Genomic DNA, 24160 nt, shown 5'->3' on the forward strand with positions numbered 1-24160 from the left:
ATGGATTCGGATAAGAGAATTATTTAATTATTAAGTGATTCTTCACCATTGAGAGGTCGAACGAAAAAAAAAAAGATATACAACATGATATTTAAAAAAAAGTTGTGCACGAGTTGGTTAGGTGATAAGAACAAGCTGATTCGATTTTGGTTCTGGTCCGAATCCAGATCCGGCCTATCAGTGGGATAGAACCCATAAACTGTTCAGCCTGGCGGAGGTTTGAGCTCTACCGAGTGCCGTTCTCGTTCCCCATGTAGTCTAACATGTCTGCATGTGTTAATGTACTCTACTGGTGATATGATAATATACAGCCAAATACCATTTACCATACAAACTGACATTGATAGGCTGCATTGCCAGTGATAACAATAACTGCATAGTGTTTGCTGAGTTGAGGATAACTCGGATTATTTGACATGTGAACATAGTTTGGTAAGCTCCACGACTATTCTTTCTTTTGCAATCAGTGCATTCATTATAATTCTAATTATTACTGCTATTATCATTATACATATCATCATCGTCATCGTTATCATCAATGATAAATATCACGACGTGTCAACCTCACAAGGCAAGAACACAAAACCTCACGACGCATTGAATCTATAAACAAAAGACAAATAAATTATTTGAATCAATTACTATGTATGAATGAACAATCATCTACAAATGATAATAGTGCTCCTTTAAGAGCCCAAAATGAAAATATATCCTGAAGTGGCATAAGAATGCATTTAACTCCGCACGGAACCTTTTCATTAATGTGAAAACTGATGCATTTTTGCACAAATCTCCACTTCTCAGCAAGAGATGGTGCTCTTCACATCAATAAAATTTATAATCGCTCTCGTCGATTCAAACATTCATATATTTGTTATTATTAGGCCAATTTCAATTCTAATGGTACCAATGGAACGAAGAATGTGTGGTGATGTTTTCTCGTGAAATTTGTTTTGTTGTTACATGAAAAATTTGCATATTTACCTCCACCACCGAAGGTGAATGGAGGTTATGTTTTCACCCCTTTTTTTCATTTTTGTTTTCACCCCAGACAGGCATCTGTTTGTCTGTCTGTCTGTTTGTCTGTGAACAGGATATCTCAAAAAGGTGTGGACGGATTTGGAAAAAAATTGGCAGAGAGGACGAAATTATTCAATTTTGGTGAAGATCTGGATTCGGATCCGGCGAGGATTTTTTTTTTAGTGATTCTTCACCATTGGGAGATCGGGCCAAAAACGATACATAGCAGGATATCTCAAAAAGTTATGGACGGATTCGGACATGAACTTGGAGGACAGGTTGTGTGTGTGACAAGGAATATTTGGTTCAATTTTGGTCAACATTCAAATCCGGATCCGGATGAGAGAATTTTAAAGTGATTCTTCACCATTAAGTGAAAGGGAAAAAACCGACACATTGCAGGATATCTCAAAAAAAAAAAATGGACGGATTTGGACTAAATTTGGTGGACATCGGCGCATCACACGGACAAATCCATTCGATTTTGGTGAAGATCTGAATATGGATTCGGATACGAGAGTTATTTAATTTTTTTAAGTGATTCTTCACAATTAATAGATCAGGCCAAAAACGATATATAGCATGATATCTCAAGAAGTTGTCGACGGATTTGGAAAAAATTGGCAGAGAGGACGAAATTATTCAATTTTGGTGAAGATCCGGATTCGGATCTGGCGAGGATTTTTTTTTAGTGATTCTTCTCCATTTAGTGATAGGGCCAAAAACTATACAAAGCAGGATATCTCAAAAAGTTGTGGATGGTCGATTTTGATTAAATGTGATTATGTATTGTGATTTTCTGGTCTACTCGGGGATACAAAACGTAAAATGTTCACCTGGTGGGAGGTATGCTCTCCACTACTGAGTGGCTTTCGAGTTAAAAGATTGTTTTTACGAAGGTGTATAGGAAAAATAAATCCACATGTTTGCCTGATGGTGTAATTTGTGTTTTTTTCTGGAATTTGTCGGAGTTTAGCTATTTAAACGTGTGCCAAAGAATGGCTTTAGCAACCCTTAAAACATGTTCTACACACTATATTTTTTAATCATACTAAAATACATGATTTGGAATATGTCTATGTCTGTCGGGTGGTCGCTGTATGTCTATATGTCTGTCAGGTATTCGCTGTATGTCTATGTCTGTATGTCTGGTGGTGGTCGCTGTATGTCAATGTCTGTATGTCTGGTGGTGGTCGCTGTATGTCTATGTCTATGTCTGGTGGTGGTCGCTGTATGTCTATGTCTGTATGTCAATGTCTATGTCTGGTGGTGGTCGCTGTATGTCAATGTCTGTATGTCTGGTGGTGGTCGCTGTATGTCAATGTCTGTATGTCTGGTGGTGGTCGCTGTATGTCTATGTCTGTATGTCTGGTGGTGGTCGCTGTATGTCAATGTCTGTATGTCTGGTGGTGGTCACTGTATGTCAATGTCTGTATGTCTGGTGGTGGTCGCTGTATGTCTCTGTCTGTATGTCTGATGGTGATCGCTGTATGTCAATGTCTGTATGTCTGGTGGTGGTCGCTGTATGTCAATGTCTGTATGTCTGGTGGTGGTCGCTGTATGTCAATGTCTGTATGTCTGGTGCTGGTCGCTGTATGTCAATGTCTGTATGTCTGATGGTGGTCGCTGTATGTCTCTGTCTGTATGTCTGGTGGTGGTCACTGTATGTCTATGTCTGTATGTCTGGTGGTGGTCGCTGTATGTCTCTGTCTGTATGTCTGATTGTGGTCGCTGTATGTCAATGTCTGTATGTCTGGTGGTGGTCGCTGTATGTCAATGTCTGTATGTCTGGTGGTGGTCGCTGTATGTCAATGTCTGTATGTCTGGTGGTGGTCGCTGTATGTCAATGTCTATGTCTGGTGGTGGTCGCTGTATGTCAATGTCTGTATGTCTGGTGGTGGTCGCTGTATGTCAATGTCTGTATGTCTGGTGGTGGTCGCTGTACGTCTCTGTCTGTATGTCTGATGGTGGTCGCTGTATGTCAATGTCTGTATGTCTGGTGGTGGTCGCTGTATGTCAATGTCTGTATGTCTGGTGGTGGTCGCTGTATGTCAATGTCTGTATGTCTGGTGGTGGTCGCTGTATGTCTCTGTCTGTATGTCTGATGGTGGTCGCTGTATGTCAATGTCTGTATGTCTGGTGGTGGTCGCTGTATGTCAATGTCTGTATGTCTGGTGGTGGTCGCTGTATGTCAATGTCTGTATGTCTGGTGCTGGTCGCTGTATGTCAATGTCTGTATGTCTGATGGTGGTCGCTGTATGTCTCTGTCTGTATGTCTGGTGGTGGTCACTGTATGTCTATGTCTGTATGTCTGGTGGTGGTCGCTGTATGTCTATGTCTGTATGTCTGGTGGTGGTCGTTGTATGTCTATGTCTGTATGTCTGGTTGTGGTCGCTGTATGTCTATGTCTGTATGTCTGGTGGTGGTCGCTGTATGTCTATGTCTGTATGTCTGGTGGTGGTCGGTGTATGTCTATGTCTGTATGTCTGTCTGTGGTCGATGCATTCGATTGTTACTTATCTAATCTCAACCCAACTTGCCAGAGGGGCTCGGGCTCATAAGACAAAGGTTGTAGCTACTCGGTTTGCTCCCTCCACAATCCCTCCTGGGTGTTCCAAAGGTGGTGCTGATGCAAATTCGAAACTTATATCATGAAGTGCCACTCCTGGTGGTGGTGGGAGAGGATATTACGAGTGCCGCTTCAGAGGCCTTAATTGTAGGCCCTATCATGATTAAGAGGCCTTCGCCTTATTGTCGCACATGCTTAGCCTATGTTTCTTTAGACTCGACTGCAAAAAAAATCAGGAGGAATTCCCATATTTTATTACTTTTTCGACCTTCAAAAAATGCCATGTTGAGGTGTATCTACAGCAGCTTGAACGCTATTCCACATTATCGTGGCATTTTTCCAAGGCCACTCCCAATACCAAAAAGAATAACAACAATAATGAAAATAGCATCATCATAGTAATACCATTATTACAAAATAATAATGTTAACAAAAATAATAGTAATAGTAATAATAACTGGCAATAATAATAAGGATAATAACATGAACCCCCTTCCTCCCCACCCCCTCCTAACTGCTCCCTTGGGTAGCAGGTGAACCAAGTTGATAAATGTCAAACCTGACCATATTTGACTGTTTCAACCTTGGAAATAATCTGCAAGGTCAATTTTACAGATGACATTTTCCCACATCATGTTCAGCATCCCATGCCCAAGAGATCCAGCATGGTCATTTGCCATCATCAGAGAAGCAGTGTCCCGCACAAAGAAGAAGAAGAAGCTCATGGTACCATCATCATACACATTTTCCCAATTATACACAGCGGCATGTTGTGCAGTCATTCTCCTAAGAACGTCACATTTTGTTTGATACCTTCTCTAAGCAAAACCCTGATGACTCCTCGCAGCTCCATAATGGTGCTCTCTTGTAATGTGACGGCCTTCTTCACAGCACGATTACAAGCGCCACACATGGGCAAATCAGGTCCCAAGTGGTCAACAAATTGCTCGTAACCGAAATATCACAAACTACAATGGTGTTAAGAACATGAATTTTAGTGACAGTGACATGCACATCTTGACAAAGGCATTGGAAGAGAATGCACAAATAAGCAGCATGGTTATGACCCTGGGATCCCAGCATAATGAGTGACATGCTCTGATGGGAGTACCAAATCGGCAACATTTCAGCTGTCAAGTCGTGACAATTATTTTTATGTATCACTACTGGAATTTTCACACAAGTGATGAATGATGACAAAACATCTTAGAAGTACAACGGCACTTGGTAGAGCACATACCTCCCTCCGCAAGGCTGAACAGTTTACCTTTTGTATCCCACTGATGGGCCGGATCTGCATTCGGATCCAGATTTTCACCAAAATCAAATCAGTTTGTCGTTGTCACACACCAAACCTGTCCACCATGTTTTGTCCTAATCCGCCCACACCTTTTTGGGATATCATGCTAATTTTGTGCTGCCCCCCCCCCCCCCCCCCCATCTCTCAATTGTGAAGAATCACATTCTCAGATCCAGATTTGGATCCTCACCAAAATCGAATCAATTAGTCCTTGTTCCACAGCCAACCTGCCCACAACCTTTTGAGATATCCTGCTCACAGCCAAACAAACAAAGACAAACTAAGGTGAAAACATAACCTCCCCCCACCTTTGGTGGTGGAAATAATTACCAACATCCTGGAAAACCGGATCAATCAGGAATTTTAATTTACTTATTTAATTTATTAAGTCCTCTTGCTGTGTCACCTGGTTGCCGGATGGAGTCCTGCATAGTAATTACAGGTTAGTATTCATTACTTCTGTTGCAAAAAGCTAATATATTTTCTATTATTACGAAGAAAACATATTATTAAGTTTTCATCATCACAAGTAACTAAGATGTTTAAATGTCACTGAAAACACATTACCTCGTTGCCATGATATTTCAAAAGTTCATATAAACATCACGAAAGAAAAATAACTTTTTACAGGGAGTCGAGGTCTGAAATAAGCTTGTACACATGATTACTATATGCAGGACAAAGACATGGGGAAGACAATGCATTTGCACATGAACTGCAATGACATGAGGAGACAATGGCCAAATCGAGGAATTTGCCTTTATATCTGAAGATCCGAGCATCATGAGCTCCTGCACGTGCTCAGATGGGAAAGATAAACAGGCCAATCCTATCAATTGTTATTGAATGACTCGTATGTGCAGCTGACCCTTTAAATATGCATTTAATATGACATTGATCTCCCGATGTCCCTGTTCTCTGCTGTTGTACTTGTATGCTTCCATCTCTCTCCCCATCTTGTCTCCCACTACCTTTATTGTATGTTTTGTGTGTCGGTTTGTTTGTTTTTGTAATTGATGTTAGCTCTTACATGAGCCTCGATCTTGTATACCAAAAAAAAAATCTCAGAAAATGTTACTATTACTACAACTACTCTTTAGTTTATTGGGCTTCAGTTATTCCCACCTTCTTGTGAGGTCAGCAGGGGAAAGTTTTTGGTACCTGTATTTCACGAACTTGCTGGCCAGGCCCGGCGGACAATTTTTGGTGGCAGGAATCTGAGATCTGTTCAGGGTGCCGACAATAACTCACCTACTCTAACCCTAAACCACGGTGGGATGTTCAACATGCACCAATTAATGCAAGCAGAAGAAAATTCGGCGTCCGTAATCGCATTGGCATTGGCAAGGCAACGCGCTGCTTGCGAAGCACTGATCGGACAGGGTGAGGACGGGAATCAAACCCAGATTAGACAGCTCAACGGTAAGTGTGATATCTCGGAGCCATCTTGTTGTACCTCTGATACAAAAGAAGGAGGAAGGACAAATCAAAACCGAAGTCACGAGGCAAAATTACCAGGTGCACAAAATTGCATTACTAGAACTGGGGAACAAGTGACCACCATAACTTATATTTGTGAGCGGTTTGCACAGCAGAACAAAACCCGCATTATGCACCCATGAGGAAGTGCACCTTTGAAACCCACACTCCACATACCATGCAGTCTCACATAAACAGCTGTTTCCACTCCACTAATCTCAAATTAGCCTTGAATTCTTCCTCCAATGCAGCACATTGGCGAATGCCACGGATGAGGTTCGACCTGCATTATTTCACCAGGATATGGGACTTTGTGCTGGTGATGCATGCAAAATCATGAGCGATTTGAAAGGTCAAAGTAATGTGCATTCACTGCTTTTTCATCAATTACCTCCCCGCAATTGTTGGCACCGATGGTGTGCGCACGCCAGCGTGACGATGTGTGTAAGGCAAATGGGAAAAAATGGAACATGCAGGGATCAACGGAGCATGATACGTCATCTGCTACATGACAGCAAGCTTATATAGCTTGTTTGTAAAGCAAGGCTTCTATATCTGCCCAATAAAAGCAATCTGCAATGCAAAGACCATACGGGAATAGAGTCCAGGTATAGGGCCTCACTGCCGGTGAAGGATTCCTCTGAAATCGAAGAAAGCGTTTGGCTCTTTACAGCCGAGTCTGTTGTTACGAGCACCTTTGGACCTCCGCTTCTCCCGGGCTCATGAGTTGTCGAATAATTTCTCAAGATAAAAGCAAAGACAGATCGAACTGCATTCCAGGCATAATGAGACCCCAAACCGGCCTGAACACAATTGCCAAAGTGTGCATTCCTGAAGGAACATTGAGGTCCAGTCAATGGTTGGGAAATGGCTGTTATTACACCGTCGCAAGCTTTACCTGTGCTCGACTCCTGGTTTGTATCTCAATGCATCTTCAAAAATGCACAATCGATGAATTGGTGCCACTCGGTTGGAGGACAATCTCATCTTGCGACAATCCCAAATGCTTTCCACCACCGCTGTGAGGTCTGATGGACCAAGGCTCATTGCGAATTGGTCGCAACGGCTCGCCGAGCAGTTATGCTTCATTCACAATCCAACTGCGAAATAGGCTGAAGATGCTTTAAATGGTGATCAGCCTCAAGCAAGTCAAAGGACCTCATAGCAAGTGGTCCAAAATACAAAAATTCTGGGTTTATTCTTCCATTTCAGTTGAGATACGAGAACGCCACTCAGTAGAGCGCATACTCCCGCCGTGGGTCAAGTTGGAATAGTACGATTTCACAAAAGTTTGAGGGAGTAGTTCAGTGACAACACAAGACAAGACAACACAAGACAGACACTGCACAGATATATATTTAGAATATATAGAAGATAATGTTAAAAAAAAACAAGGCAATTTCACTTACATTTTCGGATTCAGCGTTCAATTCTATAAGTGAGTGTATTTTGAGGCATGTGTGACTTCAAATAAAATTGTAAGCCAGGAAAACGTTCGTTTCATTCCTTAGGGATACAACATGTAAAACTGGCCCAAACGTCAAAACAAAACTCGCTCATTTTAAGTCGTCCAAGCGAATGCGACCACTTATTCTTATGGGAAGAATCCCGTGCACATGCTTGCCACACTTATAACTCACCTAAGTCTTTATAAGTTCATCAAATACTGACACCGCGATTGACATTCGCTGAGGTAAATGTTGATATCTCTGCTGAGGTAAAGAAAAAAAACGTTTTAAAGCATTATACGTATCAAACGATACATTTTATGAAACGGGGAAACCTAATACACACTTTGGTGGTTTGAAAATGACAGAATATGTCTTTATTAGAAAAAAAAAAAAAGAACCTTGAAGACGACGCTGCTAAAAAAAATACACCGCTCTAATGCATAACCACGAGTTTAAACTACATTTACAACAAATATGAAAACTATTTTCATATCACAATGTTAAATATAGAATATATAGAAGATAATGTTAAAAAAAAAATGAGCCCTATCTTCCAATGGTAAACATTCCTTCAAAAAATTCCTGGATCCGGAATAATATCCTGAGCTTCACCAAAAAGTTATCAATTCTTCCTTATCCCAAGGGAAATCATCCCACAAACTTTAATCCAAATCCGTTCAGAACTTTTCCAGATATCTTGTTCACAAGCACACGAACACACACACGCACACGCACACACACACACACACGAGTGAATGCATTACTCCCTGGCGGGAGTAATAATCGCACACACACCACACACGCACGCACACACACACACAGTTGAGCAAGATCTGAATCCAGCCAGGTGCATTTCGGCAACTGTTTATGTAAGCAAATTGGTCTTCCAAAATGGCCCCTGAGCAAGTGCACCATTACATAATCACACTGCAGCATGTAAAAACTGGAAAGGGCAACATCAAAACCAGCACACGGTACAGCATTTTTCATTTTAGCTTTGTGGTGCAGAAACCACCAAACCATACAATCCAACATGATGCAGAATCATATCAAGCTGCAAAAGCAATTACAAACGAGAGGTATTAATCGCCGAGCTGAGTCGCCGAGTTCACATTCACCACACACTGCCGAGTGTATCACAATGGACACAGGTGGCATGGAATGATAAAAAACAGCACTCTTGCTGGACAAGAAAAATAAATTCAAGGGATTTTGCACAAGTCTTAACACAATTGCACCCAAAATGCTCCATGTCACTTCAGTGGCACAATTCCACCCTTGAGGGATTGAACAGACAAGACAAAGGTCACATAAACAAAACAACGAATTCAAACTTGACAGGCGTCCATGTCATAATCTGCATGCCACCCCTCTTATAATACCAGACTCGGTGGCATAATGGTTAGAACACCTGCTCTGCATCTGGGACGCAGGCGGATCAAACTCCGGCCAGATCATTCCAAAAAACATCACAAATGGGACGTACGGCTTCATGGCTTGATGCTCAGCATTTAGAAAGGATAAAGCACAGACAAATATATACATATGTATATATTTATTATGTATATACAGAGAAAGATATAGAAAGCTCAGACACAGGATTGTGTCTGGCTCAGAAAGCCTGCTTGGAGTTTGCAAAAAAGCACCTAAAGGACTCTCAGGCTGTGAGAAACAAGATTCTGTGGTCTCTTCATGTGTCTTTCACTGAGGAGAGGCTTCCGTCTGACCACTCTGCCATAAAGCCCAGATCGGTGGAGTGTTGCAGTGATGGTTGTTCTTCTGGAAGTTTCTCCCATCTCCACACAGGCTCTCTGGAGCTCAGCCAAACTGACCATCGGGTTCTTGGTCACCTCTCTTACCAAGGCCCTTCTCCCCCGATTGCTCAGTTTGGCCGGGCGGCCCCAGCTCTAGGAAGAGTCCTGGTTGTTCCAAACTTCTTCCATTTAAGAATTATGGAGGCCACTGTGCTCTTGCGAACCTTCAATGCAGCAGAGATTTTTTTTGTAGGCTTCCCCAGATCTGTGCCTCGACACAATCCTGTCTCTGAGCTCTGCAGGCAGTTCCTTCAAACTCATGGCTTGGTTTTTGCTCTGATATGCATCGTCAGCTGCGAGACCTTATATAGACAGGTGTGTGCCTTTCCCAATCACGTCCAATCAATTGAATTTACCACAGGTGGACTCCAATCAAGGTGTAGAAACATCTCAAAGATGATCAAGAGAAATGGGAGGCACCTGGGCTAAATTTAAAGTGTCATCGCAAAGGGTCTGAATACTTATGTCAATGTGATATTTTACTTTTTTTCATTTTAATAAATTTGCAAAACTTTCTAAAATCCTGTTTTCTCTTTGTCATTATGGGGTATTGAGTGTAGATTGATGAGGGAAAAAATGAATTTAAACGATTTCAGCATAAGGCTGCAACATAATGTGAAAAAAGTGAAGGGTTCTGAATACTTTCTGAATGCACTGTATATATATATATAGGCACACACACATCTATCATGGTGTACTGCAGTACTTCATATTGAAGGATGATCATGGATGAAGGTGAGTGCTTTGAATTTGGGAGAGGGGCGTGAGGACTTGGGGTTTGGGAGAGGGCATGAGGACTTGGGGTTTGGGAGAGGGCATGAGGACTTGGGGGTTGGGAGAGGGCATGAGGACTTGGGTTTGTAAGTGGTGGGGTGGAGGGGGGGGAGAGGGAGGGGGCGGGGGGGGGAGAGGGAGGGGGCGGGGAGGGTGGAGGGAGAGTTGAAGACTTGAAGTTAGATTTTACATTGTAGGTACTTGCAACTTGTATTATATTTATGGATGGGTTTAAAATAAAAAGATAAATGCACAAACAGGAGCAACAATTCCCACCTAAAATTTGTTTTTCCACCTTTCTTCAAATAAAAATACAATAAAAAAACATTTTACAAAACAAGACGAAAAAACTAAAGAAACAATCTCTTTACATTCCCTCTTGTAAGCTTGATTTGCACCAAATAAGAGAGCTCGAAAGGCAGGAAGTGAAAGGTAAAATGAAGGAAAATGTTGTCTTTCTGAAGTCTATCACCATATTTGCTTACTCGGTTTCCTTTTACACTTATGTATCATAATCATTGTAATAATAGTGAGTATTTAAAGCAAAATAAAGCATTCATGGTACCATTTTGGATATAAAAAGAACACAATGAACCTGGGCTCAAAATCTGTGCAGGAAATCGAAAAGCAATCATTGAAATATGAATAATTTATTAACTTTGTACTGCACTGATGTTTGATTTGTACAAACGACTCACAACCAACGACAGACAATCACCCATTGTTAAAGGAAAAAAACTTTCATTTCTTCCCGTATTTGGTAAAAAAAAAAACAAAAAAAAAATTCATTCATTCATTCATTTCATTCAATTCATTTCATTCATTCATTTCATTTCTTCCCGTATTTGGTAATTGGTCAATAAACCCATCAAGGTTGGGTGATAGTATTTGATAGGACGGAAGGTGTACGGAACATCAATCAATCAATCAATAATCTCATGATCATGACGGGATGGCACTGGAGGTGCCACGCACCAGAATGCCATGCCGTGACGTCATAAAGCATGGCGAATGCTTTAAAAAAAGTACTTTTGACTGGGTGGAATGGAATAAATGACAGAGATGTTATTAATGATACGAACAGAATTGTTGGCCATTGTTAATCATGATAACGCAAGTTTCGTGACAATCCACGAGGCAGTGAAAGACATGATACAAAACCAAAACAGCAGACAGGCAGACACACAGACAATCCATATATATCAATAATGTTTACAAATAAAACAATTAATTTGCCTTTAATTGTCCGACCGATCGATTCAATGGCCGTCCGGATCATCTGCGAGGAACCATGCACATTTGATGCCATGGAAGAGGCCAGCTCACATGACCCCATGGCCCAAGCAACGTCATTACCAGCGGACCCCAAAGGAAACTTCCCATCAGTAGCAAATGCAAACAGGTGGATAAATTCCTGAGCCTCACCACAAACACCATCCCTACCTCCATGTCCATGTTGATGCAAGAAAACCAGTGGGATTATTACACTGGCTCCAAATCAATTTCCGGCTTGCCATTGGCAGTCTTGGTTACCGCGGTTGCTCGGGTTATGTAGACGAAGAAAATTGCTCTGATGCAAATTTTAATGTCTCTTGCCCACGGAGTATTGTTGATATAATTGTTACTGTGTTTGCAGCCTGTCCCACATGCTTCTAATGAAGCTGTCAGGTCTATCTGAGATCCATCATGCCTCTGGGACATCGGGCCAGCTACGCAGGGTGCTTGTGCTAGGCAATTATTTGAACCTTAAAAAATATATATTATATTAATTTTTTTACAGGCTGGATGATCTACACGGGACAAAAATGCAATTTCCCTTCAAGGAATTGGTGGTGGTCTTTACTTAGCAGCAGATATTGCTTTGTTACATCCGGCTCACAGACATGATGATTTCAGATGTATTTGTAAATTCAGTGTCGGTGACATTTTTTGAAATCGGATTATTTGCTGAATGATCAACACATCGTGTGTGTGTGAGTGAGTGAGTGAGTGAGTGAGTGTGTGTGTGTGTGTGTGTGTGTGTGTGTGTGTGTGTGTGTGTGTGTGTGTGTGTGTGTGTGTGTACTTGTAAACACACACAGCCGCAGTTCTTCTGTTACGTGTCCATGCATCGCATGAGTGACGTGGGTTAGGAAATGTCAGGGGTAAACAAGCGATGTTGTCAAAGAAAGTTCATGTTTGCGTTTAGAACTCAAAAAGCTCCCCTAGTACCGAAGGATCAATATCTGCAGACTTTCTTCAATCTGCTGGCCGTGCCAACCGAGGCACACCGAATGCGTTTTCATGAAGCAAACGTGCCTGACACATTAAACAGGAAAGTCTGAAGGAGTTATTTCAGGCCAAACTTTGACAAATAAACAAATAAATATATAAATGAAACCAATGTAGCAATATGAGAATTTCAGGGGAGTTTTCATGAATTCATATATATTATGATGCAAAACCTACACATCTGTGCGATAGCATCTTGCTAAACTAGGTGGTAATCATAGAATACTTACCCTGCGCAGTCAACTTGGTGCGAGCAAACTCTTCTGTTTTTGAAGGGTTTTTTTTTTCTTTCTTTAATCCAATATGGCTGCCAGACCATGTGAGCGATGACATCATAAATTTAGATTCTGTAATATAATTGTTGCGTAGATCACGCTCAATAAATTTCAAACTGATCAGACTAAGCGTTGTCCCTGTCGAATTGTGATTCATAATTAAGGCACCAATGACGTCATCGTTAACAACACCTATTCCCCATATGGAGTTATTTACAATGAGACACGTTTCATTTTTTTCCATGGAGCGGTTTTGGAGATATAGAGGTGCGAAGTTTTCTTGCTTTTTTCCAAGATGGCGTCTGTATCATATGACCTATGACATCATAATTATCATTAAAATATTCTACAGGAGGAAGCACTCTTATGATGAAAATGTTGCGTCTATCAGACCAACAGTTGCAGGGAAAAAAATCATACTGATTGGATGAAGTGTTGTACTTGTCGAATTATGGCGTCATAACGAGGGCACCGATGACATCATCATTAATATATCTTATTCCCCATGGGGAGTCCTTGACAATGAGCCATGTTTAAATTTTTCCATGGAGTGGTTTTAGAGATATAGAGGTGCAAAGTTTTACCAAGATGGCGTCTGTACCACGTGACATATGACGTCATAATTATGAATAAAATAATTATACAGGAGGAGGCGCTCCGATGGTAAAATGTCGTGCCAATCGCACCAATGGTTGCCGAGAAAATGAATTTTAAAATGCAGACACGCACATACGCACGCACGTACGCAACCAAATAACTAACCTTGTTTTTCGCTACTCGAGCGCAGGGTAATAAGTACTTGTGAGATTCTGAAGGCGAGTTGACGAGTTGAAGAAAAGTTTGGAAACAGTCATCTATCGAAACAGGTCCATTCCATATCTAGACAGACAACCTCATTTGCAGATATCCAACACAATGCTTAATGTAACGACGTGCAGTCCAAGGAAACTCAGACACAAGTATTAAAAAGATATCTGTCACTTTGCACCTGCTGGCGAGTGTTGTTCTGCATCGGTCAACAGGTAAAACAATGGCTGGAATCAACGGAATGCTGATCGAAGTTTGTTAACTGCCATGGAAGAAGCTGACGTTTTTCAGGCAATTACCCTTCACCAGAGCAATTGGGGTCCTTTTTTGCCCTGATAAAGGGTTAACGCCCAAAAGATCAGCTTCTCCTTGCTTCCCAGGGTAATTATCATACCTTGATCAATGGTCTGCACGTACTGTCCACTCTTATATAATCTCCCATCAATTTAACGAAGAGCTATATATTCTACTGGCAGGGCACACAATGCATTCCCATTTTGAATGTGACAGCACATTCAACCTTGAAATGACCAATGGGAACCGGCCTGTATGTATTTCCCACAATGCGAATAAGCAAGTATTGGATAAAAGGTGTATAGCAGGTAATGAAACCCAGCTATAATCGAGAGGCCACGAAGTAAAGAGCTGACTGACCTTGGTTTTCGTTAAATGGTTATTGGATGGTAGATATTCACAGCATTTCCATCACATTAGGCCAACAACCACCAACAACCATGCCAATGATGCCAATGATGACAAAATTTGGACAAGCAGGACCAAAGTCTGCAGATCAGGCCAGGAGAAAAAAAAAAGTTGCAAAGGAACAATGTTTCACCCAATTGCAAAGGCAGGATATCAACAATCATGTGACCTGCGTATTCTACTAAAGGTGATGAGTAATCAGATGATTGAGACTTTTCGTACCTTGAACATTTCCTTCCTGACCCAATACTTTTTGTACTGTCACGTATATGTCACGGCAATGATAAAAGCTCAAACACCTAATGCCTGAAAGACCCTTCACTTCACATGTTTGCAAATGGGAGAACTTCAACTCTGAAAGGCAACATACTCTGCAGTGCAGCACCGCCAACTTGCATTTGGAAAATTGCTTTTATTATTATTCAAACCAAGGTCAATACCAGACAGCTCAGAAAGAGTTAAGCCGCCCCACTGATGGTGGTACCTGGGTACGAGCCTGGGTCCGAGCTGTCTAGCCTGTGTCCGAGCTGTCTAGCCTGGGTCCGAGCTGCTGTCTAGCCTGGGTCCGAGCTGCTGTCTAGCCTGGGTCCGAGCTGCTGTCTAGCCTGGGTCCGAGCTGCTGTCTAGCCTGGGTCCGAGCTGCTGTCTAGCCTGGGTCCGAGCTGCTGTCTAGCCTGGGTCCGAGCTGCTGTCTAGCCTGTGCCCGAGGTGTTTAGCCTGGGTCCGAGCTGTCTAGCCTGGGTCCGAGCTGCTGTCTAGCCTGGGTCCGAGCTGCTGTCTAGCCTGTGCCCGAGCTGTCTAGCCTGGGTCCGAGCTGCTGTCTAGCCTGGGTCCGAGCTGCTGTCTAGCCTGGGTCCGAGCTGCTGTCTAGCCTGGGTCCGAGCTGCTGTCTAGCCTGTGCCCGAGGTGTTTAGCCTGGGTCCGAGCTGTCTAGCCTGGGTCCGAGCTACTGTCTAGCCTGGGTCCGAGCTGCTGTCTAGCCTGGGTCCGAGCTGCTGTCTAGCCTGGGTCCGAGCTGCTGTCTAGCCTGGGTCCGAGCTGCTGTCTAGCCTGGGTCCGAGCTGCTGTCTAGCCTGTGCCCGAGGTGTTTAGCCTGGGTCCGAGCTGTCTAGCCTGGGTCCGAGCTGCTGTCTAGCCTGGGTCCGAGCTGCTGTCTAGCCTGTGCCCGAGCTGTCTAGCCTGGGTCCGAGCTGCTGTCTAGCCTGGGTCCGAGCTGCTGTCTAGCCTGGGTCCGAGCTGCTGTCTAGCCTGGGTCCGAGCTGCTGTCTAGCCTGGGTCCGAGCTGCTGTCTAGCCTGGGTCCGAGCTGCTGTCTAGCCTGTGCCCGAGGTGTTTAGCCTGGGTCCGAGCTGTCTAGCCTGGGTCCGAGCTGCTGTCTAGCCTGGGTCCGAGCTGCTGTCTAGCCTGTGCCCGAGCTGTCTAGCCTGGGTCCGAGCTGCTGTCTAGCCTGGGTCCGAGCTGCTGTCTAGCCTGGGTCCGAGCTGCTGTCTAGCCTGGGTCCGAGCTGCTGTCTAGCCTGTGCCCGAGGTGTTTAGCCTGGGTCCGAGCTGCTGTCTAGCCTGTGCCCGAGGTGTTTAGCCTGGGTCCGAGCTGTCTAGCCTGGGTCCGAGCTACTGTCTAGCCTGGGTCCGAGCTGCTGTCTAGCCTGGGTCCGAGCTGCTGTCTAGCCTGGGTCCGAGCTGCTGTCTAGCCTGGGTCCGAGCTGCTGTCTAGCCTGGGTCCGAGCTGCTGTCTAGCCTGTGCCCGAGGTGTTTAGCCTGGGTCCGAGCTGTCTAGCCTGGGTCCGAGCTGCTGTCTAGCCTGGGTCCGAGCTGCTGTCTAGCCTGTGCCCGAGCTGTCTAGCCTGGGTCCGAGCTGCTGTCTAGCCTGGGTCCGAGCTGCTGTCTAGCCTGGGTCCGAGCTGCTGTCTAGCCTGTGCCCGAGGTGTTTAGCCTGGGTCCGAGCTGCTGTCTAGCCTGTGCCCGAGGTGTTTAGCCTGGGTCCGAGCTGTCTAGCCTGGGTCCGAGCTACTGTCTAGCCTGGGTCCGAGCTGCTGTCTAGCCTGGGTCCGAGCTGCTGTCTAGCCTGGGTCCGAGCTGCTGTCTAGCCTGGGTCCGAGCTGCTGTCTAGCCTGGGTCCGAGCTGCTGTCTAGCCTGGGTCCGAGCTGCTGTCTAGCCTGGGTCCGAGCTGCTGTCTAGCCTGGGTCCGAGCTGCTGTCTAGCCTGGGTCCGAGCTGCTGTCTAGCCTGGGTCCGAGCTGCTGTCTAGCCTGGGTCCGAGCTGCTGTCTAGCCTGGGTCCGAGCTGCTGTCTAGCCTGTGCCCGAGGTGTTTAGCCTGGGGTCCGAGCTGTCTTGCCTGGGTCCGAGCTGTCGAGCCTGGGTCCGAGCTATCTGGCCTGGGTCCGAGCTGTCTAGCCTGGGTCCGAGCTGTCTAGCCTGGGTCCGAGCTGTCTAGCCTATGTCCGACATGTGTGGTGGACATGTAGGCATGTAAGCACGTGCCTCAAACAACAAATCAATCGATTTGGTAATGCACTCCCAGTAATTAGCCATTGCAAGGCCTAGGCAGGTCGAGCACAGTCAGCAAACGGTAATGAGCAATTTTCAAAATTGATGTAAACACGATCCTGGACCTGAGTGCCAGGACAGGGGATCGAGGATGGTTTTGGTTTTGGCAACATTATACAGGTTTTGGCAACACTCACCAGACCTGAACAACCTTAACAGTAAATACAAGAAAGACCCCCACAGACTGTACTTCTGACACAAAGTCAATAAAGCGATAACCAAGCAACCCAATGTGTAATTGGCACGAGACCAATGCAAAGAGGAGCTCAAATTGAAAAACATAAACTTTCAATTGCCATGTTCTGTTATGTGTCGAGCATTGCAAATGGCGATATTACGAGCAAACCAAATAAATGCGAGGCATTGAAGGAAGTCAATTAGGTATGCAGGAGTATTCCAGCAAGATTCAACTGCAACAGCATGCTGATGAAAACAGCTCCAATTCATCATTCCACCACAGAGAAACGCATGACAGGAAAACGAGAAGTTTTGTTATTTATTTATTTATGCCTGCACAACAAACAAGAGCTGCGCACATGAATAATAAGGTAATTATAACTGTCAGGGTCGTATGAAGAAAGCTATGATGCACCACGGGCAGTGCATTTCCCCGAATGGCATTTCAACGTGCTCACCCGAGATATGAAATTTGCTGTCAGAATAAATGGGGGAAACTTTCCATGGTCACGAGGTGAACGCCAGGTCGGTGAATGACTGCGGTATTTCTTTTACCATGAGAAGCGAGGCTACCCGTGCATGCAAAATGAACCTGCAAGAGCAATACAGATGCTTGATCATCGAATTAAAGAACAGACTTATTCCATGGCTGAGAACTAACAATGAGAAATTTTCAGAAAGTAAAAGTATGGATTCTGAGAAGAGGACACTGGGATGTCTGAGTCATTCTCATAAACTGGAACCCTAAAACAGCCTGAAACTGGATGCTAATTTGAAAAGGCCGACATCAAGAGACCTTGACAGCAGTTTGAAAACAAAATCACTAAAATGGTAAACCTTGAACGAATCAACTTTAAAAAAAGGCTGCATTGGTATGGTGGGGGTTAGCAAGATAGCCAAGAGGTATGTGTGCATGTCTCCAAGCTGTCTAGCCTGGGTTTGAGCTGCATAACATGGGTTTGATCTGTCCAGCCTGGGTTTTATCTGTCTAGCCTGGGTTTGATCTGTCTAGCCTGGGTTTGATCCGTCTAGCCTGGGTTTGATCCGTCTGGCCTGGGTTTGATCCGTCTGGCCTGGGTTTGATCTGTCTGGCCTGGGTTTGATCTGTCTGGCCTGGGTTTGATCTGTCTGGCCTGGGTTTGATCTGTCTGGCCTGGGTTTGATCTGTCTGGCCTGGGTTTGATCTGTCTGGCCTGGGTTTGATCTGTCTGGCCTGGGTTTGATCTGTCTGGCCTGGGTTTGATCTGTCTGGCCTGGGTTTGATCTGTCTGGCCTGGGTTTGATCTGTCTGGCCTGGGTTTGATCTGTCTGGCCTGGGTTTGAGCTGTCTGGCCTGGCTCCGAGCTGTCTGGCCTGGCTCCGAGCTGTCTGGCCTGGCTCTGAGCTGTCTGGCCTGGCTCCGAGCTGTCTGGCCTGGCTCCGAGCTGTCTGGCCTGGCTCCGAGCTGTCTGGCCTGGCTCCGAGCTGTCTGGCCTGGGTCCGATATTTATATATCGTGTGTATATATATATATATATATATATATATATATATATATATATATATATATATATATATATATATATATATATATATATATATTGTTACGGTTTTGCCGAGACCCTCGTTCCCTTACCAAGGGGAGATTAAGCTCCTTGTTCTTTTTGGGTCGTCGCAACCGCGAGACTTGAGTCGCCACTCCCGGGCAGACGCAGGACAGGGCTTCGGGACAATTCTCGCACGTACCTAAGTACCTACGCCGCCGCGGAAGCGGGGATCAAGTCTCGCACGAACCACGCGTAATTTGAGTACGTCCGAGCGGATGGCGTACCACGTGGTCCGTGCAGTTACCTTATGATTGGAACCCGATTAGAGCGATATAATTCGAAGCACGCTTAGTCAATAGATGGAAATGATGGGAACGATCAAATAGAAAGAAGAACACAGGTTTATTTACAGCTATACAAGGCGAAGAGACACAGAGCAGGCACTTAAGCAGTCTTAGCTTATTCCCCAGACAATGGGCCCGTTCACACTCACATGGTGAATGAAGGAAGGATGGTTCATGCGCTGAATGCGCCGGCTTTGTTGTTCAGGAACAGCTCGCCCGGCGTGACCCTCTGTGGTCACAGCACGTCCCTCGACGAAAGCAGGCAGGCAGGCGGGAGGGATCCTCGCAGCGCGTATCTCGAACAAAGGCAGGCAGGCGAATATGCGCGTCTCTCGCCCGGCTCGGCGGTTCTTCACACCGCGATTAATATAACGGCGCGCTTTCACTCGCGCAACTCAATTCAGGATCTGACTCAAGCTCAATTCAACAGAGGACCCCAGCTCATAACTTGGTTCAGCGCACCTCTCCTCAGCACTTGTAATTCAACACAGCGCTTCGAACTGATAACACAAGCTCATCACTCAGCGCAGGTCCTCCTCAAACTGTTAACTTGTACAGTGCACCTCTCCTCAGAACTGACAAGCGCCTCTCCCCATAACTGAGGTGGGGGCTTTGTGGCACAGGGTTATATTGCCACGCCCTGGCCTGCCTCGAATGTTCCAAACCACGCCTTTTCCGCAGTGCTAAGCCACTCGTCCTCAAGCCCTGATTGGCGGCTCGTGCTTACCAGTCACTCCCACTTCTCCTGTCCCGCCTTCCTTTGACCTGCCTCGACTTGTCAGGCCGGCCTCGTGGTAATTTGCGCCAAAACTCAAAGAATTGAGGCAGCATAAAGCATTGGAAGGAGACCTAACTCTCATTATTCTACTCAACGCAAAACTACACATAGGAAAGGTCTACGCTTACACTTACTAAGAAATAACTGAGCTTAAACGAGGCTACATATTGTAGTGTGACTAACTATGAGGGGAAAATTAACCTTTATTTGTAAAAACACAGAACTGCAACAATATATATGTGTATATATATATATATATATATATATATATATATATATATATATATATATATATATATATATATATATATATTGTTACGGGGTCCTCCCCTATCCCCTGGTCTCGGTAAACCTCTGAACCCCGAGAGGACCCCAGGCAGAAAGATATGTTATTCTTGGTTGAAATCAATCTATAATGAAACCATCAATGAAACCATCAAATGAAACAATCAAATCAATAATGAAACCACACCAATGGTTGCCAACGAACAAATATATATTAAAAAGCACACAAGAAGAACCATACAACAATGGTGGCAATCAACCATACAATCAATATCTTAAGATGGTACCATCTTGTTAAGTAACATAAACTCACTGCTCTCCCAGGGAATGGAACCAAACACTCCTCAATGTCTCTATAACTCCGAGGGGATGCGGTGAAGAGGTGATGGGGCGAGTAAGGAGGTGTAGGCACGGCGGGGACCGTCACATGGTCCCAAACCAACAGCAAACTGGCGGTGGAAAGAGAAATCCCAAAGACGCGATCCAGACGTGCACATTCACCGGTCAACCAGCGAACCGCATCGTATTCTTCAAACGCCACTGTCGCACACACACATCCCCGGCAGACGGCCGGAGGGTGAGAAAAGTTGGCGCGTACCAAAACCTTTTTCGGTGAACGCAGCGCGCGAGGCGAAATGGCGGATGGCTCTTACTCGAGCCGCAGCCTCAAGGCGAGGATTCTTCGGAATCTCACGCCTGTTCCTGACTTCACAGGTTTTTTTCACTATTCCAGCGATAACACCAATCGCTCGAGATTCCTTTCAAGGACTCAAAGTTCACTCGCGATGTATGCTCGACCACGCTAGACGCTAGGTACGGAGCTTCTACAGATGCGTCTTTTCACCTCTGCCTCACGCCCTCTTCCTCTTCGCTCGACCTCTTCCGGTGCACTGTCCGATTTCCAGTATCATTTTTATCATGAGCGCTTTTCAACCTTTTAACCACAATAACCCTTTTGAAGATAATAATAGTACATAAGATCAGAACTACCTCAAGTGGGTGAAAACCCCAATAACGGAAGTTACGAATCCGTAACTATATATATATATATATATATATATATATATATATATATATATATATATATATATATATATATGTATGTATGTATGTATGTATGTATATATATATTGTATATATATATACGTATATATATATATATATATATATATATATATATATATATATATATATATAAATAAATAAATATATATACGTATATATATATATATATATATATATATATACACACGAGTCATTGTGACAAAGCATTTCAAATCTTGGAAACACAGAAAACATGGATGAAAAGGGTGGGGGGCAGGTGTTGTGGGTGGAGGAGGGGTGGGAGGGTGCTTGGAAGACTGCAGTCTAGGGGGTTTCAGGCAATTTTGAAGCTTTAATAATCGCAATGGCTGACCGGGCAGTGAGGTAGCAAGTTGTGCATACAAAGATCCTAATCATATTTGTATGTTGAGATGGGGTAGGAGGGTGTGGAGGAGGCTTGGCCTTTGAACAGGTCCATTTTGAACAGGTACATATGATATACATGTTGGTGGGGATGGCATGGGGAGGAAGAGGCCAAAATTCCACATGTAATAAATAGATGGCCCCCTTATTGGCCTCGTAAAGAAGACGACACAGATTGTTGCAAAAGCAACTCAAAAATGAAACCCGGTCCTATTTATAAAAGAACTCCAGTAAAGGAAGCAGAACACACACCTTTACTGGCAATAAAAGCAAAACGAAATGTTGCCCAAGGCTGACATTGAATAACGGATACAAACAATGGGGATGCCATTTCAGGCCTGTCTGTGGGGATGCCTGACTGTTCGCAATTTGTTCGTGGATAACAGAGTTGAAATACTACAATGGCCAACATTCTACAGGTAAAAATCGAATTGAGGGCTGAGAATGAATAATGCTGAATATTTACTTGTTTAACGGGGATGGAGCAAGGATAACAGGGATGGAGCTCAGACCCAGGCTGGACAGATCGAACCCATATCTCATTGATGTGAAACACCAGGATGACAGTTTATACCTGGGTCGGCATTCAAACGTAGGCTAATACAGCTCTTCTTCTTTTAACGACCTAATTATGCCCACCTTGGGAGCGTTTTTGATCGAAGACCTTCACGAACAGGATGGCCAGGTCTGACGTTCGACTGAAGGTCACTTGGGCAGGAAGTTAGAATTTGTTCAGGGTGTCAGCGATAACACCTACACTCTTGGAGAAAGACACGATTGGATCGTTAAAATCCACCAACGACTGCTGTGGACGTACAATGTATCAAAAGAAAAGAAAAGCCAGCATTCCAGAGATGAAAAAGCATCGCAAAGGTAAAATATTATCAACGCCCGAAGAAAATAAAACACAACCGGCTCTGATGTTTGTCTCCAACTTATCAGCTCAAATTCGCCCGAAGCTCGTCAGAGCTTGGAACTAAGGTAAGAGGAGTTGAGCCGTATTAATACCTGGATGCGAGACAAGTGATGGGAGGATAGCTCGGTTGGCAACGTGCTCAGCTCTAATCCGTTTGCTCCAAGATCTGTTACACTTTGTAATCAAGTTCGACTTTTAGAAGATGTAAAAAAAATACAGTCTGGTGTCTACGAGGAAGGTTTTTAATGCACGAGTGACATGAAGATGGCTATTTCGTGCGGAAGTACATCATAGTTGTGTAGAAGTGATAAACAGCACAAAACTATAGACAGCCATTAATAAGCGACTTCATGAGGCCACAAACAGGAAAGCTCTCAAGGCACTCACAACACAGGCCTGAAAACTAGCACAGCACTCAGAAGAGCAGATTCCTCCACCAGGCTTGACAGTTTGCACTTTGTATCCCATGGATAGGCCGGATCTGGATTCGGACCCGAACCAAAATCGAATCGGCTTCTTCTTCTCACCTGCACAACTCATCCACTAAGTTTTGTCAAAACACATCCACAACTTTGAAATTTCATGCTACGTTTTTGGTCCTATCTCTCAATGGTGAAGAACCTCTTTGAAATTATTTTTTTTTTAAAGAAGATTTTAAAAAATTTGAACACAAAAAAACAAAAACACAAAAACACAAAATCACAAAAATTATTTTAAAAAAGGAACACAATTAAAAAAAAAAGTCTAGTATCCGGATCCAGATCTTCACCAAAATCGAATCAATTTGTCCTTATCAGACACCCAAACTGTCCACCAAATTTCGTTCGAATCTGCACATATTTTGTTTTAGAGATATCCTGCTCACAGACTGATAACCAGACAGCCATACAGACAGGATGGCAGACAAAAACATAACCTCTGCCCACCTTCGATGGCAGAGGTAATAACCGCATGACATGTGCAAACCAAGATGTATTGATAGTCATGGATATACTTCATGCTACATACAGGGAGTGTGTACCTTCAAAAATAGATAACCCATTATAAAAAGTGCAGACAGGACAGCCAGCTTTGGATTATCGAAAAAATATTGCTACGCGCTCCACAATGCATTGCAGATGTAGCGGGCGGACACATCTTTTTCATCAGATGAAATTCCAATCGGAATTGAACCCAGCAGCACAAAGTTCAAAACTGATCAGAAATTTTGTCACCAAATATTGTGAAGCAGAAAAATAAAATAAAGGTGAATGTTCAGTACAAAGGTCAAATAACGATGAAAAATATCAAGAAAAAAAATTAATGAATAGGCCACAAACTGGTAATTCTGTACAAGGCCACGAACTTACTGATCAACACTTGAGTCATCCTCGCAGTACAAGAATTGATGAAAAATTGATGAAAAATTTGAAAATCAAGAATTCAAAAATTGATGATGATGAAATTTAAGGATTAAAAATTCAAAAATCAAAAATTGATCAAAAATCAAGAATTGATGAAAAATTGATGAAAAATTTGAAAATCAAGAATTCAAAAATTGATGATGATGAAATTTGATGATGAAAAATTCAAAAATCAAAAATTGATGAAAAATGAAGAATTGATGAAGAATTGATGAAAAATTTGAAATCAAGAATTCAAAAATTGATGATGATGAAA

General features: G+C 43.7%; 1 protein-coding gene across 5 annotated transcripts in view; it reads right to left on the reverse strand.

Moving 5' to 3' along the window:
- LOC137439046 (protein 4.1) overlaps window positions 1–24160 on the reverse strand; it is a 320573-nt gene that overhangs the window by 291118 nt on the left and 5295 nt on the right. The window contains exon 1 of one of the 5 annotated variants that reach the window (XM_078767690.1): window positions 14415–14543. The exons of the other annotated variants lie outside the window; for them this stretch is intronic. The gene's annotated coding sequence lies outside the window, so the exon portion shown is untranslated. Of the gene's footprint in view, window positions 1–14414; window positions 14544–24160 lie in introns of those variants that run through there. 5 annotated transcript variants of the gene reach the window in all.

This window comes from Myxine glutinosa, chromosome 13, assembly GCF_964187855.1.
Source record: "Myxine glutinosa chromosome 13, kmMyxGlut1.1, whole genome shotgun sequence".
Lineage (NCBI taxonomy): Eukaryota > Metazoa > Chordata > Myxini > Myxiniformes > Myxinidae > Myxine > Myxine glutinosa.